Source organism: Aristolochia californica, unplaced genomic scaffold, assembly GCF_029961685.1.
Source record: "Aristolochia californica isolate CCGP_79_NKW_82.1479 unplaced genomic scaffold, dmAriCali1.0.hap1 SCAF_5, whole genome shotgun sequence".
Classification (NCBI taxonomy): domain Eukaryota; kingdom Viridiplantae; phylum Streptophyta; class Magnoliopsida; order Piperales; family Aristolochiaceae; genus Aristolochia; species Aristolochia californica.
Window position 1 is genome coordinate 37156449 of NW_027182214.1, and position 8118 is coordinate 37164566.

Genomic DNA, 8118 nt, shown 5'->3' on the forward strand with positions numbered 1-8118 from the left:
AGTCCTAGCATAATTAAATAACTCAATTTAGATAAAAGACAAACATAACTCAAACTAGAACCCCTTTAGGACATGACCATAAGATAAAGATGCATTTGTGAGTCCTTCTTGATCTTCCAACTTATGTGATAAGGATGCCAGCTATGGTAATCATGGTGGGTCCTACTTCTTATGGGCTTGGGCCCATCTTGTGGGACTTCCTTGGCTGTGTGGCCCATCTTATAATACTCTTAGATATGTGGGCATTCGTTGGTTGTGTGGAATTGGGCCCTATCTTCCAATACTCCCCCTCAAGCTGGGGGTGAGAGAACATCAAGAACTCCTAGCTTGCTACAAATGATGTATATAATCTTTTTGTATAAAAAGGCAGTCCTCCAATCTTCCAACACTCCCCCTCACGCTGGTGCTCTCTTCCATGAGGCCCAACTGACCAATTCAGGGGGGTATAATATAGATGTAATAATAAGTTCCTCTGTCATGGTGTCCCAACCGTTGACATTTTATATTTTTTACGGGGTATTAAGTTCCTCCGACATGGAATCCAAACCGTTGACATTTTTTATATTTTTGACTGGGTATTAAGTTCCTTCGTCATGGAATCCTAAATGTTGACATTTGATATTTTTGACGGGGTATTAAGTCATTCCGTCATGGAATCCCAACCATTGACATTTTTGATATTTTTGATGGGGTACTGATATTTTAGATATTTTTGATAGGGACAAATAAATAATAGTATGAGGCCACCTCTTCTTCAATAATAATGTCCCCAAAGAGACATAATAGCTACAATTGAATATAAAACGACCATCTTCCAACACATATAATAGAACCAAATAAAAAACTTTGTAAAAGAACCCATGAATAATCCGATATAAAATTTTCTTCTTAGATGCACAAGCTTCATATTTTGTGCTTCCCCTTTCTTGAAGATTTTGGTCACATAAATTTATCCACAACATATGAAATAAAATACCTCTTTCTCGTACTTCTTCTACTTCTCCCTCTCAAGCTGGGAGGTAACGACAGTGAACTTAGGTTGAACCAAATATCATAGATGTAGCAATAAGCCCAAATAACAGAGATGTATAAATAAGCCCTCAAACCAAGGATAAGTGATATATTTTTCTGATATATCAACTCAAAAAATGACACAAAATAATGGGCATAAATTCGGATTTTTCAATGCAACAGAATACCAACATGACCTTTGATTCTTCTAATGCGAATATAACTTTAAATATAAATCAGATTGACATGAAATTTTCTTCGTATGAAACTAGAATTAAATAAATTTCATCCAAGTATAACTTCTCTTCATAAAATATAATTATAATAAGATAAATAATCTGATAGATTTCTGTCTCTGTCATCTAGCCGAACTAAGCACTGTTTCTCCTTTTTTTTTCTATAATGACCATTGACTCTTCCCAAATCAATATATCCTTATAAAAAAATCATACCAAGACTTGGTTGAATAGGTAAGAAAGACTTATAATTATTTATTTTGACATATAATTCTCCATATAAAGTCTCTTTCTTGATAGCATAAAATACCTCGGAAGTTGAAGCTTTCTGCTGCTTCTCAAACCTCTTTTGCAATATGACCTTTTTTGTTTCTAATATCGATTTATCTTTGTAGATAACTCAGATAAAAAATTGGTTTATTAGGTAAAAGAATAGACTTACAAATATTTATTTTGATATATATTTCTCCATATAAATACTAGTTCTTGATAGCATAAAATACCTTGGAATCTGAAGCTTTCTGCTGCTCCTCGAACCTTTTTTTGCAATCTGACCTTTGCTCATACAAATATAGATATCTCTTTGTAGATAAATCCGATTGAAAATTTTAGTTTTTTCTTGGAAAATAGACTCAAATAGATTTTTTGTCAATATATATTTTTCAATATGAAAATCTAATAATAAATGTGAAAAACGCAAAGAAAACTACGGGTGTAGGAACTGAAAAAATAACTACGAACCTAGACTTAGGGTTTAGGGTTTAGAGAAAATGATCTCATTATCTCTGAGGGTTGACCAAGTCAACTCACAGAACCCGCTTTGTTGCCATGTTGAATTTATGGAAAAGATAAAAATACTTCATTGACTTCATTAACTTATTATAATTAGAGTACATGAACCTCTATTTATAATAGAGGAAGGTAATAGAGTCCAATTACAATTAAACTACCTTTGTCCCAATTACACCCAAACTCTAACACTTAAAGATAAGTCCTAGAATAATTAAATAACTCAATATAGATAAAAGACAAACATAACTCAAACTAGAACTCTTTTAGGACATTACCATAAGATAAAGATGCCTTTGTGAGTTCTTGATCTTCCAACTTATGTGATAAAGATGTCAGCTCGTAGTAATCACGGTGGGTCCTAGTTATTATGGGCTTGGGCTCATCTTGTGGGCCTTCCTTGGTCGTGTGACACATCTTATAATACTCTTAGATATGTGGGCATTCCTTGGTCGTGTGAGCTTGGGCCCTATCTTCCAACACAAAGGTTGAGAGTAAGTCGGCTGAGTCAGGCTGACTTGAGTCCGAGTTGACCCAATTCGAGTGAACTCGAGTTAATCAAAGCAAAACAATATCAGTATGGTTTCTGGTTCGAAATCAGAGATAAATCCAGTAGAATGAGGATAATTAGTTATATGTAGTAACTCAGAATAATGGCAGTAAGCCAAATCAGGATCAGTTTAACTTCCGCAAAGAAACTCGGATTAATAGCAATAAGATCTTCCGAAATTAGCAGTAAGAGGAGATCAAGATGTGTCTCGATATGTAATGGAAAGGCCAACGAAGGAGATGAGCCAAAAACAATGTAGTGTAGAATTTAGGACTCCTTCATATTGATCTCGAGCAAAGGAGGGAGAGAAGAAGAAGAAGAGTAAAGAAGAAGAAGAAGGAAAGAATAGAGAAATGAGAGAGGGTTTAGAGCTCGGATACCAAGAGAAGGGAGAGGAGAGTTTGGACAAATTTGAGAAGAGAGGAGAGGACTTAATGCTCTACCTCTTAGCCAATGGCATCTATTTATACTTTTTAGAGTGTATATTACAATGACTACAATGCCTTTAGGGCTACAATCATTACAGGAGAAGAGACATAAATAGACATGTAATTATATCATCATGCCATCTTTATGAGAAATCTTCTTATTTATCAAGAGGCCATCTCTTAGACTTGTGAGCTTTCTTCCTTGGATATGTGGGTTTGAGCCCATCTTCTAACACTTCCCCTCAAGCTCTCTTCATAAATAACCAACTTGCCACATATGAAAGAAAGAATCTTAGACATAACAAGTTTTGTAAGAATATCTACTACTTGTTCTTGTGAGAAAACATGTTTGAGGGAGATTATACCTGCTTGAAATTTGTCTTGTATAAATTGGCAGTTTACCTCAATGTGTTTTGTCCTTTCATGGAAGACCGAATTCACAATGATATGAATAGCTGCTTGGTTATCACAATAACCCATAGAACTTCCTTTATAGAATCCCAATTCGGTAAGAAGGAACCTGATCCATTGGAGTTCACTAATTGTGTGAGCCATAGCCCTGTATTTTGCTTCTGCATTAGATCTCTCAACCACCTTTTGCTTCTTGCTTCTCCATGTAACTAGGTTCCCTCCGACAAGAGTGCAATGTCAAGATGTGGACTTCCTGTCATCAGGTGATTGAGCCCAATCTGCATCCGAGAAACCTTCTATGTTGAAGTGGCCCATTTTCTTATAAATTAATCCTCTTCTTAGAGCTCCTTTTAAATATAGTAATATCCTCTCCAAGGCTTGCCAATGGGTAAGTTGTAGTTTATGCATGTACTGACTCACCACACTTATAGCATATGATATGTCTGGTCTAGTTACTATGAGGTAGATAAGTTTGCCCACGTCTTTGATATTTAGCACTATAAATATCTTCTCCAGAACTTGCACATAATTTAATATTGGAATCCATAGGTGGGTCAACTGGGTGACACACCATCATTACCATTTCTTCAAGACGGTCCAAGAGACTTCTACTGAGATAATATTATCCCATACTTGGACTAAAGAACCTCAATGCCCAGAAAATTCTTACGAAGTCCAAGATCTTTGGTTTTAAATTCATGACATATCATGTTTTTGATTTCTTGTATGCTATTCACATTGTTGCCAGTTAAGATAATACCATCAACATACATAGCCAATAATACCTTTCCTTTCAAGGTATCTATAAAAATACTGAATGATCTTTGGAGCACCGACGAAATCCAAACCGTAGTAGTGCTTGGCTAAATTTATCAAACCAGGCCCAAGGAGACTGTTTAAGCCCATATAAGGACTTTTTTTAAGCGGCATACAGACTCCCCCTCAACCACATAACCAGGTGGTTGAATCATATAAATTTCCTCGCATATATCATCATTTATAAAAGTATTTTTTATATCGAGTTGATAGACGGGCCATGAAGAGTTACCGGAAGTGATAACAAGATACATACTGAATTTAACTTGGCAACAGGAGAAAAGGTCTCCTCATAATCCACTCCATAACATTGAGTGTACCCCTTAGCAATGAGGTGGGCCTTAAGGCGAGCTACAGACCCATCCATATGTTAGATGGTAAAAACCTATTTACAACCCATGGGTTTCTTACTTGTTGGAAGAGATGCTAAGGTCCATGTCTGATTTTCATATAAGGCTTGCATTTTCTCATCCACAGCTACCTTCCATCCTGGATGTTTTAGGGCCTCCTAATAGGATTGCGGAATAGAGATGGAAGAAAGAGATACAAGGAAATAACATGTAGAAGACAATCGATGGTGAGACATAAAGTTGGAGATAGGGTGAGAAGTAGTATAAGTGCAACGTTCTTTTCTTTGAGCTATGGGTTGAGTATCAAATTGTAGACCAAATGGAATAGGGGAAGAAGAACTTACCTCGGTAGGATCCAAAAACCCCATAGGTGGGGTATCAGTTGATTCTTCGAGGAGTTAAGTGATATCGAAATTAAAGGGCACAAATGGACAAGGAGTGGCCTGAGGGAATGAAAGACCCAAAGGAGCATCATTCAAGGAATAGAATGAGGTGTCCTTAAAAAGGGTCACATCCCTAGACACAAGTAACCACCAAAGAGTAAGATTGTAATAGATATAACCTTTTTTGGATTTGAGAGTAACCCAAGAAGATGCATTTCATAGAATGAGGAGCAAGTTTACTTTTTCGAGGAGAATTGAGATAGACAAAACAAGTACACCCAAAGACTTTCACAGGAAGAGAAAATGGGTCTTCACTAGGAACTAATACGAAATATGGAGTCTTTTGACCAAGTACAGATGAAAAATAACCTATTTATAAGAAAGCAAGCCGTAAGTATGGCATGATGCCAATAAAATTAGGGTACCTTCATGGAGTAGAGGAGGACCCGAGCAGCCTCAAGGAGATGGCAATTCTTTCTTTCAGCAATACCATTTTATTGAGGCGTGAAGGTACATGATACTTGATGGATAAGGCCATTATCTTGACAGAAGGACTAAAATTCACTCGATAAGTACTCTTTAGCATTATCATACAAAAGCACTTGCATTTTCTTTACAAACTAGATTAATACCATAGCATGAAAGATCTTAAATATAGAAAAAAAAATTTAGGTCGTTCTGTAAACAAATATAACTGTTGGAAGATGGGCTCCAGTCCATACGGCCAAGGACGGCCCACATATCTAAGAGTATTGTAAGATGGGCCACACGACCAAGAAAGACCCACAATATGGGCTCAAGCCCATAAGAAGTAGGACCCACCATGATTACCACGAGCTGACATCTTTATCACATAAGTTGGAAAATCAAGAAGGACTCACAAATGCATCTTTATCTTATGGTCACGTCCTAGAAGAGTTCTAGTTTGATTTATGATTTTATTTTATCTATATTGAGTTATTTAATTATGTTAGGACTTATCTTTAAGTGTTAGAGTTTGGGTGTAATTGGGACAAATATAGTTTTATTGTAATTGGACTCTACTACCTTCCTCTTTTATAAATAGAGGTTGATGTACTCTGATTAAAATAAGTTAATGAAGTCACTGAAGTATTTTTCTTTTCCATAAATTCACAATGGAATCAGAGCAGGTTCTATGAGTTGACTTGGTCAACCCACAGAGATAATAAGATCCTTTTCTTTAAACCCTAAACCCTAGGTCTAGGTTCGTCGCTATTTTTTCAATCCCTACACCCATAGTTTTCTTTGCATTTTTTAACCACTATAATGCGATTTTCATATTGAAAATTATATATTAATGGAAAGATATTTGAGTCTACTTTCCAAGAAAAATATTTTTTTTAATCGGAGTTATCTACAAAGAGATATCGATATTTTAATGAGCAAAGGTCAGATTGCAAAAGAAGTTCGAGCGCCAACAGAAAGTTTCAACTACCGAGATATTTTATGCTATCAAGAACTAGACTTTATATGAAGAATTATATATAAAAATAAAGATATATAAGTCTATTTTCTTACCTATTAAACCAATTCTCGGTATAATTTTTTATAAGGAGATATTGATCTTGGAAGAGTCAATGGTCATTCTGGAAAAAAAGGAGAAACATTACTTAGTTAGGCTAGATGACAAGGACCAAAATCTATTAGATTATTTATATTCTTCTAATTAAGTCTACTTTCAGAAGGATAGAATTTCATTTCAAGCTAATCTATATTTAAAGATATATTCCCATTGGAAGAATCTAAAGGTCATGTTGGTATTCTATTGCATTGAAAAATCTGAATTTAAGCCTATTATTTTGCGTCACTTTTTGAGTTGATACATCAGGAAAATATCTCACTTCTCCCTGGTTTGAGGGCTTATTTATACATCTCTGTTATTTGGGCTTATTGCTACGTCTATGATATTTGGTTTAAGTTGGGATCACTGTCATTACATCCCAGCTTGAGGGGGGAGAAGTGGAAGAAGTACAAGAAGGAGGTATTTTATTCCGTATGTTGTGGATAAGTTTATGTGACCAAAATATTAAAGAAAGGGGGAGCACAAAAGATGAAGCTTCTGCATCTAAGAAAAAACATTAATATTAGATTATGATTATTTCATTGGTCCTTCTACAAGGTTTATTATTTTAGTTCATGTTATATGTGTTGAAAGATGGTTGTGTTTATTCAGCTGCAACTATTATTTCTCTCTGGATAAGACATTATTATTGAAGAAGAGGTGGCCTCAGTACCTTTTCTCATACCATAATTTATTTGACTCTCAAAAATATCACGGTTGGGACACCATGAGAGTCAATGCCCGGATTGGGACACTATGATAAATTTAATTCTAAAAAATATCACGGTTTGGATACGATGAAAGTCGGTGTCCGGATTGGGACACCATTATAAACAAACCCGCTACCCCCGTGTAATGGATTTTATTACTCCTACCACTTGATAGTCGTTGTCCTGTGGAGGGATATGGTGGTGGACACATCAGAGCAATGTCGATAGACACACTACCTATAGAAGACGGAGTGTGCCTTCCATCCAACATTATGAATGGAGTATGGAGCAATGTCTTACCGGCTAGGAGTGATTTTTATTCTCACTTATATTATGCCAGTAGGGCCTCATGGAAGGACGCAACAACGTGAGGGGGAGTGTTGGAAAATGTGCCATTTTTTACAAAAAGATTCTATACATCATTGGCAGCAAGCTGGGAGTTCATGATGTTCTCTCACCCCCAACTTGAGGAGGAGTGTTGGAAGATGGGCTCCAGCCCACACAACCAAAGTAGGCCCACATATCTAAGAGTATTATAAGATGGACCACATGACCAAGGAAGACCCACAAGATGGGCCCAAGCGCATAAAAAGTAGGACCCACCATGATTACCATGAGCTGGCATCCTTATCACATAAGTTGAAAGATCAAGGACTCACAAAGGCATCTTTATCATATGGTCACATCCTAGACGAGTTCTAGTTTGAGTTATGTTTGTCTTTTATCTATATTGAGTTATTTAATTATGCTAGGAATTATCTTTAAGTGTTAGAGTTTAGGTGTAATTGGGACAAAGGTAGTTTTAGTGTAATTAGACTCTACTATCTTCCTCTATTATAAATGGAGGTTCAT